General features: G+C 31.6%; 1 long non-coding RNA gene across 1 annotated transcript; it reads right to left on the bottom strand.

Moving 5' to 3' along the window:
* Positions 1–127: 127 nt before the first annotated feature.
* On the bottom strand, positions 128–902 carry LOC133322863 (uncharacterized). Its single transcript, XR_009754062.1, has 3 exons — positions 768–902; positions 301–342; positions 128–231 (listed from the first exon to the last, which is right to left on the bottom strand). It is a non-coding gene; the product is annotated as an uncharacterized LOC133322863 (long non-coding RNA).
* Between the last annotated feature and the right edge of the window lie 13950 nt (positions 903–14852).

Genomic DNA, 14852 nt, shown 5'->3' on the forward strand with positions numbered 1-14852 from the left:
TTTCCAACTAGAGTGTCTGTAATTTCAAACATTATTTTATCATATAGCATCATAGCATAAATATCCCGACCGAATTTTTAACGTACTCCAAGTTCGACCCTGCCGAACTTAACAATGTGTCTACTTGTTTTTTACTTGTATTTATTTTTTGCGACCAACTTACAGCAATAATCATAGTGAAATTATCCAGAAAACCAAACGCAACAAATGGCACAGCATTCACAAAGAAAACTTTAAAGGGAAAGAAAAATGGAATTTCAATTAGTTGTTGTAAAACCTCAATATTTCAATAAGACTTACTTTTCCATAAATCCGCACTCGAAGGACTAACAGCTTTTTCGGCTATAAAAAAGGTAAATAACAAAAAAAAATCAATTATTAAACTTTTCACAATAAAGGTGTACAAATATACAGTGGAGCCTCTTACAACAGGAATAGAAATATTTTTTACAATACTAATACTTTGTGAAAAAATCTTCTCATAAATTTTAAATTTTCCGTTGGCAAGAGATTCCATTGTAAATGTTTCTTTCTATTTAGTTAAATAACACACAAGCAGCATTCCAATTTTTTTATACAAGCATAACCAATAGTTAGTTAGGTCTTTGAAAAAAAGGATTTAAAAATTATTTTTGTTAAAAATTTGGTGGTGTATTATTAGGCGCTCTTATGTGTTTGGTGGCAAAGTTCATTGAAAGTAAAATGGGTGCTGTTAGGTTGTTAGTGTTATATAATAAATATGTTTCTGTTGTTGTTGTTTTGTTTACCGGCTTTCATTTTCAACCAATTATCAGGAAAGGCACAAAATGATCCTGTTGGATCCACTTCACCCAAAGCTGGTACTTTGGATAGACGACCAAATCGAGTACGCCATTGTGTTGCTGCTAATTTGCCTGTGTATATTAGGGGTTGGAGGAGGCGTATTTGTTGGTTTCATGGCAATGTGTTGTTGTTGAACGTCGTTGTGGTGATGATGTTGGATAGAGGTTGGTTTTGGTGTTTAAAAAAGTTTTGTTTTGGGATTGTGCAGTTGGTAGTAAAAAAGGGATATCGTGTAATGTTGCCAGAGGTGTTGTTTACGAACCAAAAAACAATTACATGAAAATAGAAGAAAGTTAAAAAAAAAAATTAAAAAATAAATAAATAATAGAAAAATGTTTATATAAAAAATGTATTTAACATTATTTAGTAACAAAAATATTATAGAAAAAATGTTGTAGAAAAATATTTTAGTTAGAAATAGGAATATATATTATGTATATATGTTTTCAATTGTTAATATTGTATCTCTCCCCCTTGGAGTTTAATCCTTATTTTATGTATTACATTGCTGCTTTATTTATGACCTCGTCCCATTAACAATACATATTTAATTGGTACTTTATGCATAAGTAATACACACCTTCATGTTATTTGCAAAGAAAAAAATGTGAACATTTCCAAAGTCGTTTAATGCTTTCGCAGATGGGACCATTTCGGGTTTTTTAGTCATGCATTTCATTGTCATTACTGTTGAGGTTTAACTTTATTAGGTCTTTATTTATTTGTCTTCTGCAAATACCCCCTACACATATATACATACAAGTATCTATATCACCATGTGTACATTAGTCCAGAGTATTATCAAGCTTATCCTCCAACAGATTTCCAAAAAAGTATAGGTATGTGTGTGTGTGTTTGTTCGAATATTTTCCATTATTGTTATGCTCTGGAGATCTCTTTCAAGAGATGGCAATATAAAAAAATAACCTGTGTTTAATAAATTATTAAGCACAGTTGTTGTTGTACACAGAATTGTATTCTGGTGTCGTATACATATTGAAATTAATTATACGCACAGTATGACAGTGTGTAATGGGAGAATAAAGGTATACACTAACACAAATAAAACATGTGACATATGTACGAGTATATATATATATATATATATATATGGTAATATAACTATTTACAAGATAAATAGAATTGTTATTATACAATAACAATTATTTGAGCATATTGTGGTGTATGCATAACATTATATTGAGTAATTTATTATTGAAACATATGTTCTGGAATTATTCATTTGTCACTTGTGCAAACAAGATCTTCGACAGGACTCTAGTATAGGTATTTGATAGATGATGCCTACATAAAGGGACGCTTAACACAGACCTACATATGAGCTATGAAGGCAATTGAAAGACCAATTGCATAACAAAATATTTGAAAATTCTTCGGAGTGTACACATCTGCTATGTCTGTCTGTTGAAATCACAATACTTAAGATAGAATTTTAAAATTTTGCACTGACATGCTTTTACTCCTAGGATGGTAGGTATTGCAAAATGGGATATATCGGACCACGTTGGGTATAGCTTCCATAGAACAGTAATTCCGGAGTCGGTATTTTGAAGGTTTTAGGTCGGTATATTGAAGACTGAAAATTAACATCATAGATCCATGTTTTGATGTTATTATTAGAAATGTATCCGCATTTTATAGAAAATACTTTTCTTTTTGAATGGTCCTAAGTGTTATGAATCTAATTCCGATTCCATTTTGAATAAATGTATGACTTAAAAATTGATTTTTTCTCAGTAACATGCCATTGGGCCTATAGTGCAGAGGTGCCGTTTAATTGAATCAACTCCCAATCATACTAATGAAAACGACCAGAAGAGCCAAGGTCGGAAAATTTGGTCAGATGTGAAGGCATGGTGCATTATTAATCCTTGCTACAAGGTAGAACGGTGAATGAGAAATTCTACCTTAAAAATATGCGCCGTTTGCGCAATCTAAATCTTCAGATATATTCTTCATACATTGATGCTTATGCGTGAGTTTTTCCACAAAAAAAAAAAAAAAATCAACCACGGTATTCATCGGAATTGGCCCCTGCTCACCTTTCCCTCTTAGCAAATAATAAGACCCCGGAGAAAGAAAATAGTTTTACTACAATTGAGGAGATAAAAGAAAAAATCGTAACAGGAGCTGATTTTTATGACTTTTTAAATAAGATCTTGTGTTTTAGGTCTAGAAGACCATTTACAGTTCTAGAAGACCATGTAAAATTCTAAAAACCCTTTTATTGGACTTCTATACATAGATACCGTTTATAGATCCTGTATGCATAGAAGAACCTTTATACGTCTTCTATAAAAAATAAGACAAATAAAACCAGTGAGCGGAGTAGTATAATTGGGCGGGACCGAACATATGATACCCTTCACAACGACCAATGATCATTGCAGGTCTATATTTAGTGCCAGGGTAATATTTCTAGATATTTACACTCTCTTGACAGATTGGTGGTCAACAGCTTCTCTGCGGCATGACTTCCGTATCATGTTTTTCAGGATTCATAAGATTCAAATTGTGTTCTTTTCCTCAAATAAAAGCTTTGAATATTTTTGATGTGGTGTTACTTCCGTATCATGTTTTCCAGGATTAATTATCACGACATTATAATGGTGGACTGTAGAATGACTTGATAACCACGAAATATCAACTGATCATCGTCGAAAATTATTCGCGTCGTCTTTCACCATAACCGGGACCTCATGCTAATTTTCAAGTCATTAGCGCTATATTTTCGCCCTCTAGTGTAATGGTAAAACTAAAAATATCGGAATACGTAAACACTTACAGGTGTTTAACTCCCACATTGTAGTACCTACAACAATATAATTGGTATCTATTTAAAGGTCAACCACTCCTATCTGATATACTATCAACTTCTTAGGTCTATGTCCTTCCAGACTAAATATATAATTGCTTTTTGCTTATGCGTAAAATTTCTTGATGTTCGGGTCAGAATTGTGGCCTTTAGAGCGACCAGAGAAACAGACAAAAATAAAGTTGTTGGTCCATATTAACCGATTACTGCCAATAACAGTAGGGATATTCTTTGGTCAGGACCGAGCCTACGATTGGTCTGTAGCATAACTGTGGTCTGTAGCGTGTTTACAAATTCTAATGGACAGACGGACGGATACACATGGCTAGATCGACTCAGGTAGTCGAAATATGTCGATCGTTCGCGGGTCGCACAAAGCTATAATAACCTGACAACATAGTTGTGTAGGGTATAAATATTGGCATTTTTGTTAATCACTTTCTCTATCTTTTATTTACCACATTATTTTACTTCTTCTTGGCTCCCAATATATGCATGTAAATCTGCATTGTAAGACACACTCTTGACATTTACAATTTAATCTACTTTTTTTCTTCTTTTCTTTTTTTGTAAAATTCTTTATTTCTCTGAAATACATGCAGGGTAAATCTACACTTGACATGTGTACAAACACTGACACACACATATCAAATTATGTGCAATGTGGATTTACAAACACAAACATTTCTCCAGAATTAAACACACACATATACTTGCACGCAAAGTCATTGTGGCAAGACATTTGTAAAAGCTTTGCCATTTCGAATGGCAGGATCTTTGCACAAAAGTGGTTTTACCGCAACAGACAACGAAACCAAACAAAGAACGAAAACCGAATTGTAAGAAGATTAGTGTTGATATTACCAACTAATTTTGTTGTGGTGTCCTGGGTGAGATATAACAACAACAAATTTTGTGTGTGTATGCGTGTTTTTGCAAATAGAGAAAAACAAACTTTATTCAATAGGAAGTTGTTAAATTAGCAATATGTGAAGGCTTAATTGCTATAAATAGTTATGGGAGAGAAGAAAATAGAAAGATGATGGGCGGGGTTAACAATTATTTCATCTTTAAGACATTGGAACATTGCACGTTAGCCCAACATTGATGAATTGGAAAAATTATCGATTAACTTTAGTAAATATAAAATCAGAATTTAACTAAAAGACTGGACTGGAGAAGTTAGGGGCTTTGAAAAAATATTTTTTAAAAAATCCAAGCCTTTGGTGGACCCCTAAAAATATTTTTTAAGAAATTCACGCGTTTGGTCCACGTCTTTGATGGAATCCTAAAAATATTTTTTAAAAAATTCACGCCTTTGGTCCACGTCTTTGATGGAATCCTAAAAATATTTTTTAAAAAATTCACGCCTTTGGTCCACGTCTTTGATGGACCCCTAAAAATATTTTTTAAAAAATCCTCGCCCCTAAAAATATTTTTTTAAAAAATCCACGCCTTTGGTCCACGTCTTTGATGGACCCCTAAAAATATTTATTAAAAAATCCACGCCTTTGGTGGATCCCTAAAAATATTTTTTTTAATCTACGTCTTTAGGGGACCTCTAAAAATTTGTTTAAAAAATATCCACGCATTTGTGGGCCTCTAAAAATATATTTTAAAATATCCACGCCTTTGCTGGACGTCTAAAAACTTTTTTTAAAAAATTTACACCTTTGGTGGACTCCTAAAAATATTTTTTAAACAATCCACGCCTTTGGTGGAGCTCTAAAAATATTTTTTAAAAAAATTACGCCTTTCGTGGACCCCCCTAATATAGGCCTTGAAAAAATATTCTTTAAGAAACACACGCCGCTATGTAGGTCCTAGCCCAATTATGGAACCTGAGGATTTGTAGCTTGGTATTTCGTCTTCCCCTGGCGAAATATACCATGAAATAGGCCCCCATTGTATGGTGAATGTTGAAAAAAACTTTGATCCGGCCGTATATAACGACGCCTTTATTTCTTTCTCTGTATCCCATTTTTGCATTTTATCAATTAATAATTTATTAACTTTTGTTTATTCTGGTCCCCTTGTCAACATAGCTAGCTGAACATTTTTCAACTTTTTATTTACAAAGGTCTCCTTTTATAAATTATACTTAATTATGCTCATAGCTGAAATCTGCTCGAGGGTAAAGGATAAAAGTAAATGACGATACGATACCACTCTTCATTGATTATTAAATTCGTTTGGGTGTGTTTACTAAACATCTTAAGAGCTTATGGTTGGTTGGTTGGCCTAGAAAATGTCATCGGATATTATTGAGTTATCAAGAAATTTAGAAAGGAAGATAGAGAGTGAAAGAACTGGAAAGGAATGTTAAATAAATGTACCTTTTTTGTTGCTACAAATTGTGTAATTTTTCAAAGAATAAATTCCTGTTACATAAAATATGCATGCATGCATATGCATTTTGAAAATATATTCTTTAAAAAATACACGGCTCATATAGGCCCTAAAAAATATTCTATAAAAAATCTACGCCTTATATAGGCCATGAGCAAATATTCTTAAAAAAATCATGTGGTAAAAATTGTTCTTCAACATGATTTCACAGTAATAGACATTGAATAAGATATTCCTGAAAAATATACGCTTCATATAGGCCTTGAAAAAATATTCTTTAAAAAATGCATGTGGTTCCATTGTAAACTTGAAATTCTTAAAATCCAATAAATCCCAGTAAAAAATACGCAGAAAATTGTTCCTCCACATAGTTCGACTGTAAACTTGAAATCCTTAAAATCCAATAAATCATGTAAACATGAAAATCTTAAAAAAAAATTCATAAAAATTTAAATACTAGTTTCATGTCGGAGAGAGAGAGAAAATCTTTCTGTATTTCTTTCATTGGGGAAAGACATAATCTGGCCCAGCCACTTTAAATTGTATGACGCTGTTTATTGCATTCCGTACCACAGATTCATAAATCTTAGGTTCCTCAGATCTTGCCTCCCTTATTACAGTTACATCATCACTTATCGGTGTGATCGTTGGTAAATGAAATTTCAAATGAAACCTTTTTTGTTTCTATTTTGTTTTCGTCCATCATTGTTTAACTTTGGGTGAGGGGTTTTTATAGAAACTTCTTCATTTTAAAAACATCGTATATGGTAACGATCTGTTCACAAAATCTTTTCTAGGAGTTGCGTTTAGGGTTTTCTTGCCATTTATACCCTAATACCCTATTGAATATTTCCTTTTGAAACGTCCGAACATGACAAAAAAGTCGACATAGCCCTCTTACAATACCTCCTTACAAAATGTTTTCAATACTACACGACATTTTGCTATAACATGGAAGTTTGATTTTTATAGCGTATACATAATATCGTCAATCATACGCCTCATGACATGGAACTTAAATGTCATATCGTTAATCTGAAAGTGTGTTTTTGATACAAAAATCTTTTTTTGAACAGCGTTTCCGCTAACGATCTGCTCACAGAATTTTTCCAGGAGTTGCGTTTAGGTGTTATTGTCAATTATCCCTTATTGAACATTTGTTATAAATCCTTTTGAAACGTCGAAAGAATATGAAGAAAAAGTCCACATATATTTTTTATAAAAAGTAATCAATTCTGGACCCAATTTTGACATCATGACATCGAAGTTTGAAATTTATATAATAATTCCTTTTTTGTAACAACATATCGAAAAATTAGACCATGAATCCCTATATTAATTTCTTAAAAAGTTTGTTTCCAAATACAATTATGGATTTAATGGCGTATAAATAATATCGTTGATCATACGAAGAAACTATAACTTTAATTTATAGGAAATAAGGAATTTACTTATTTAAATATATGTTTCTTCAGTTCCTGTACAATTTATTTCCATATTCAAAGAATCGTACATCCAGTAATATACAATTGCATGTCCTCGTTCAAGCGTCCAATGAAAAATTCACATTTTTTTGTAGAATTATCACCAGAAATGTATGTTCAGCAACTTTCCCTCATTTTGCCGTTAATTGATGTTGCGGCTTTGCTGTAATCATTAATTCAGTCCATTTTTTTGTGTGTTCCTCCTCTACAAAAGAAAGTCAAGTGTAAATGAAATATCAAATCATTTATTTATAAAACCCAACGACAACGCCATATACTGTCGAATTCGGATAAGCGAACGCCGGTTTATCGAAAAAATCGGTTAATTGAAACTAAAAATGTTAAACAAATATTTCAGATGAATTTTCAAACACTTTACTTCGCTTAAAAGAAAAACCGGCTAATTGAAAATCTCTGTAAGAGAAAAACTTTTTTGTTGGAAAAATACAAATATATATGAAACGAGCACCGTTTAAGAGAAAAATATCATTTTTGTAAGGGCGACGAAATTCATTCAAATTTTTATGTGCAGCCCAAAAATTATATTCCACATTTTTGCAACCATCCAAGCTAATGTTTAACAAAAAAGTAAGTTCTTATTCAATTCATTTTGTAATATGATTTATAAATTTTACCATTTTTCAGATATTGATTGAAAACTTCGTTAATGCGCAACGACTTTCGCTTATCCGAAGTTCTCTTAATTGAAAATCCTGCTTAAGAGAAAAACATTTCTGAAATTAGCCGTTTTCGTTTAACCGAATTCGACTGTACCTACAATACAAAACTTTTGTTAAGTAAAATGAAAAAAAAATCGTTTAATTTTCTGCAGCTGGTGCTGCCCTAATTTATAATAAAAATAAGTAGTAAGAACAACGCAGGGTATGTAATTGTTTTCTCCTTTTTCCCGAAACAATGACTTTGGAGAACGTAAAATTTAATGAGCAGCATTGAAGTTTGTTTTGAGAATCTTTACAGATTTGTATTGTGTAGAAACTTCTATTAGTTGGCTAACAGAAGTTGTTGTTGTATAAGAAAAACATTAAATAGCATTGACCAAATGGGCTAAATGGTTTAGTTATCATAATAATCATTAAGGGTGTTTAGACTCAATAAAAATTGTAATAATGTATAATAATATACATTACTAAGGATTATTATTTTTTTAAATTCATGTAAACTCAAAACGGAAATAAATATCAAGTCTTATAAGTATTACGAAAAGCTATATAATCTATGAAAAAAGCATAGAAATCGGTTGATATTTTAGGGTTTTATTCCCATTTGAACTGAGAGTAAACGGAGTGCTGACATTTTTATGATCTTGATAATGAATGATAACAACGTTATGCCATTATTATGATTAACGTAAATAATAAAAATTATAAAAAAGAAAATAAAAAAATCTGACAAAATTATGTACAGTTCACCTTTGGGTTCTGTTATGGAAGCTACTCCTTTCCATTTTAATTTGCTGGTGTGGTTTTTTGTTACCTGCTGGTTATGTTTTCTACAGACTTTTTTTTTGAAACTGGTGAACGATCGCATCGCATGTCCCAAAAATACACGTCGTTGGACGTTTCAAATTTCTTCAGTCCACTGCCAGGAGGACAGAGAAAATGTCAAAACCCTCGTATACGTATTGGTAACATCGCAAATGTATAAATTTAAATTTTATTTAGCTCGTATTTAAATTGATTTGAGTTTTAAACATACAAATACTTATAATTTACATTTGAAATGCATCAATGATAACATACATACGCACATATCTCAGGTGAACAATTTACATACACAATATGTACCTAAAGGATAATGTGTATACTTTTTTTTGTCAAAATGAAAGGAATTCGAAGTATACCACCCATAACACCTTTGGGCGCAGAAACATTTTTCATGAAAAGTGCAACATTTGAGAAGTGGAGAAGTGAAAGTGGAAAATCACTTAAGAGTAAAGAAAGCATTTCATATTTACAACTTTGTTTATTTCCCCGATGTGAAAAGAAAGGCATCTTTATTAGAAATGTTCCATAAAAACATTGGAGATAAATAATAAAATGTAAACGCAGAATTTATTGCAATTTTTTGGGAAGGCATTTATTGTAAATGTTTTGAAACGCTACAAAAACCTTTGGACATTTCTGAAGCACACCTTACCCCTTTCTGAAGTTTTTTTCTTATACTGTAATTTTGATGGCGAGTATTTACTACGAAAATGCACGCGATTACAGATAAATATGTTATTATCATGTACATATTTAACGTCAATATGTATACGTTACAATCTCTTATTTTATAGGAACAAGTCTGCGGAATACAATAGTAAACACATATTTTTAAATGCACGTTTTTATTGAACACATCTCTCTACAAGGAATCTAATTTTTTTATTCCAATATGTCATTTATTTTAAAATATATCTAATTTAAAAATCATCAGATGTTTCTTCTTCAATTCTTCTTGTTATCCTTGTTTTCCCAGATTCGCGTCGTTGTCGTAGTTGTTTAGTTCTGATTCTTCTTCAGTATTATTAAACTTTTTACCATCGATCATTGGTAAACAATCACGTTTTTTTCGAACCATTCTCTATCTACAACATTTCTTCTTCTACACAAATTCCATTCACTGAGGGGGCTTCTTTCTTCCAGGTCCCACAATGGAGCAGCTGAGAAAGCAGACATCAGCAACTAAAGTAAATAAGTCCTATCTACTGCGAAGTCCCGGTAAGTCCTCACAGTGCACTATAGGTCAAATGCCCGGTTTTTCTGTACATAATTGGAGAAAATCAAAGTGTCGTTATTCACGAGTTGTTGTTGTTTTTGTATTTAGAACACTCTAGAATAGAGACACGTGATATTTATTAGTGCTAAATATAAAGTACCGTTACAAAGCTGGCCGTGCAAGTCGCTCAATACAATTTATTCTATAAATGTGCTTATATTTCTGTGGGGCTTAGTCAACTTTGAGTGCGTATTATTTCGATTGTGTTTACAATAATTAATTAGTGTAAAATGGAAAATATAGATACAAGTGAGCATTTTTATATTAAATCAAAACATTTTTATGTTTGCGACACTATACTTGAAAATAACCCTTTAATCTATGAAGACTTTAAAAAGTTAATGTAATTTGATAGATTGACTTTCAGTAGGCTATTAAAAAAAATGACCCAATATGACCTCTTTGAAATTTTGCACACAAATTAAGTGATAAGTAATGAGTTAATTTAAGTTTATTTCAAGTTGCGATTTTTTGCGTATTACGAGTAATGCCTCTTTAATATAGGCAACCACCGTATAAAAAATCGAACTTTTTGAAATACGGCGAAAAGAAGGTAACAAAAAGAAAAAAAACTTGGTGCTGTTTTCAAACATGTAGTGAGCAAAATTGCTGTCGACAACATTTCGGATGAAAGAGAGAAATTTTTAAAGCAAATAGTACATTAATTTTGCTTAACATTATATATAAACTATATATGGGAGCTATATCTAAATCAGAACCGATTCCAACAAAACTTCGCATACATCAATCTGGACATAATTCAATATTCTGTGTAAAATTTTGTCTCAACCGGACCAATATTGGCAGTATGGTGCTCTGGTTACATAAAATTGGACGAAACTATATATGGGAGCTATATCTAAATCTGAACCGATTTCTTCCAAATTCAAAAATAACGATTCAAGTAACAAAAAAATCAGTTGGGCCAAATTTCATGACGAATTCTATGATTTTGTTGCCGCTATTAATTTTGCACAGGAAAAGTGGTCATTTGACCTATAGTGCAGTGGAGTGAATTTATTTACTTTAGTAGATAATGTCTGCTTTCTTAGCTTTTCTATTGTGGGACCTGGCAGCGTATACATGTTGTTGTAATGTATACGTTATAATTGCACTGAACTGCTTAATTTTGTCCGGATTGTAAATAACAAATTGTTTCGTTTGTATTGATCCGCTTTTGCGAATAAACTGCTAACATATTAGGGTTATTCGATTTATGTGATTAATTATTTATTATCGGAAACGAACAACTAAGTCCCATTGACTTCTGGCTAAGGTCAATGCAAGTGTCATATTTCTCCACCTAGTCTTATCCAATCCTATTTCCGTTGTTACTTCCAATAAATATATTTTCCCCTTTTCATTGTTTTCTGTCAAAAATTTCATGAAAGAACTTTCGACTTCACACTTCTGGAATCCCAAAAATATGTCATTTACAGATACAGACAGTCTTATATTTATTGTAGAAATTGGTGTACATTTGTTGTGGTCTAGCGAAATTAACTATCTGTATACACAAAGTTTTGTCGAAATGTTAGTTTTCGTTTTCAAAAATGAATAAAAACTAAATGTTAGAAAGTGTGGAACATACCGACGTATACATTTCGTCGTAATGTATACGCTACCGTTGCTCTGAAATGTTTACTTTCCTTCCAGGTTTCAAAAAATAACAAATTGTTTATTTTCTATTGATTCCCTTAAACTAAAAAGTAATATGTTTAGTAGGAAGCGCCAAGTTATGTGAAATAAATGTATGAAAATACATTTTTTTCAATAATTTATCTATGATTCGTCACGTGTCAGAGAAGACCTTCAGATTTTCAACAATACCTCTTTGATTGATAATTTCGGCAAATAATATTCCGATTCTTTCAAATTCATTGTATATAACTTACACTTAAATATATTTATTCTGTTCATATTACTCCAGAGTATTCTAACGAAGTGATTGTAATTGAGGTCATGTTTTCTTAATTTGGAGCGCAAATATGTTGCTTCATACTTTGTGCTAAATGTAAGTTCAGTTATGAAAACTTATAGCTAATAAATCTCCATGGTCGCTATAAGTGATTTCAACTGCAATCGTATATTCCACATTACTCAAACATCAGCAACAATGATTGAAATTTATGTATCGGAAACCTTGTTTCGTATAAGTAATGTCGTTAAGTATACGACAACCTAATCATTTCTAATTTCTGTACGTTAATTGAAAGAGTCTTCGAAGTTAGTGTGTAGAAATATATTCATTATTGCTTGTAACAACAACCGTTATAATTTATGCCTTCAATTACATAAAATATTTCTTTGAGGATAACTTACACACAAATATATTTATTTCTGTTCAAATTACTCCAGAGTATTCTAACAAAGTGATTATAATCGAGAGCATGTTTTCTCAATTTGGAGCGCAAATATTTTGCTTCATATTTTGTGCCAAATTGAAGTTAATTTGGGAAAACTTATAGCTGAAGTATTACTTTTATTTATTTCCTCCAAGGAATATGCAAAGGAAAATACGTTATTGTTAACACATGGTGGAAAAATGTAAGAAGTGTTGTGGTTCAATATAACAACACACGCACAAAGACCATAACAATTTGCAATAAAAATATAGAAATGTGAAAAAATACATTTTACTTTTTATTGCATCCAATTTGTTTAGATTTTCGCGACTATTTTCATATTTTTATACAGATGTGGATGTAAACATATGTAAATGGTATTGGGGTAGACGCTAGGGAGGATCATAAGTAAACTGTGATGAATTTGAAAAAAAAACTCGGAATTAAATCCAAATTGTGTTTTCTGTTTTAATTGTAAATTATAATTGATGTGGTTTCGACTGTACATTCTTAAAACTAATCGTAAGTTGACCCACCTATTAAATATATTAGCAGTTTATTCGGCGAAGGTGGATACATCCTAAAGAAAATATTTGTTATTTTTAGAAACCTAAAAAGAAAGTAAGCAGTTCAGTGCAATGGTAGCGTATACATTACGACAACATGTATACGGTACCACGTCCCACACTTCCTAAAATGTATTATTTGGTTGCTTTTGATAATAAAAGCTAACATTTCAACAAAACATTCTGTATACAGATTGTCAATTTCAATATACGACAACAAATGTACGGCAATTTTTACAATAAATATGAGACGAATTAGCAAACGATATTGAAGGGCAATCAATACAAAGGAACAATTTGTTATTTTAACAAAACTGGAAAGAAAGTAAACATTCAGTGCAATTTTGGCGTATACATTTCGCCAAAATGTATACGCCGATTTGTTCCACACTTCCTAAAATTTAGTTTTTATTTATTTTTGAAAACGAAAACTAACATTTTGACAAAACTTTCAGAGTACAGTTTGTATATTTCACTAGACGTCCACAAATGTACGTCAATTTCTACAATAAATAGGTGTGTCTGGTTACCCTAAAGTTTGTAACAATTGTTACAAATTGTTACTGGAAGTCGTCTGTTAACCCAAAAGTTCTGCAAAAGAGAGCGGTTGGAGAGAGAAATTTTGACAGTTCTTTCAGTGAGAGTTTGCAAATTCTTGCTGGAAAAATTTCTTCTTGCAATCTCTTGCAACTCTTCTTCTTCTCATACATCGACATTCAATCAGATGTTTTCTATTGTTTGTTTATTTATTTTTGTGCTTTCAATTTGAAAATAATTTTTTTTGGAATTAGCAAGACTAATTGTTTTTGGAGAAAAACTTTACAAAACGAGAAAAACGTAAGTATTAATATGTAATAGGAAAATAAAAGACTATTTCCAGCATTTTTAGAAAAATGACGGAAGAAGATCAGTGTGTCTCTGTAGCCAGTGGCAGTAAGTTATTAAGCCCAAATATGGATTTGGATATGCAGAAAGGTAGTTATGATGGTTTCCAACTTATTTTTTTACATTTCTGTGTGAAAAGTAGGAATGGTACAAAATATAGCTCAAAAACTTGTTAAACTGGTTGTGTTTTCTTTCTTTTAATTCTTTATAATGGCGGACAAATTGGTTTGTTTTGACAAATCAGCTGATTAGTTGCAAGCTTCTGCAGGGATGCCGTCTGTTTACTTTTCGCATTTTTCTTGCAAAAGAGAATAAAACTACCTTACTCTCTCAGAAAGAAGTTACTGGACAATTCCTGCAGGGAAAGTAACCAGACACACCTAATGTTAAGTCGAAAGTTCTTCCCTGAAATAGTTGACAGATAAAAATGAAAAGGGATAAACAAATCTATTTATTGAAGGTATGAACCAGAGATGGCCTGTCAGAAACAGTGACTTAAATGACATACATTTCCGACGTATAATACATACGCCAGAAACGTCGGAAACCTACCCAAATCCATTAGGTTTTTGACAAAATAGCTATTTCCATTAATCAATTTGGAAATTACGCATGCTTTACTCAAATTAATATTTACGACACAATGTATACGCCCGTATGTCCCGCACTTCCTAAACTGTATTTTTAGTTGTTGTAACGAAAACTAAAATTTTGTAAAATTAATACACACAATTAAAAATTAATACACACAAATTCTTTTCTTTGTCTAATTCTCTGGAAGGTA

The sequence above is a fragment of the Musca vetustissima genome, unplaced genomic scaffold (genome assembly GCF_032173495.1).
Source record: "Musca vetustissima isolate MV318-11 ecotype Yass unplaced genomic scaffold, APGP_CSIRO_Mvet_v1 utg135460, whole genome shotgun sequence".
Lineage (NCBI taxonomy): Eukaryota > Metazoa > Arthropoda > Insecta > Diptera > Muscidae > Musca > Musca vetustissima.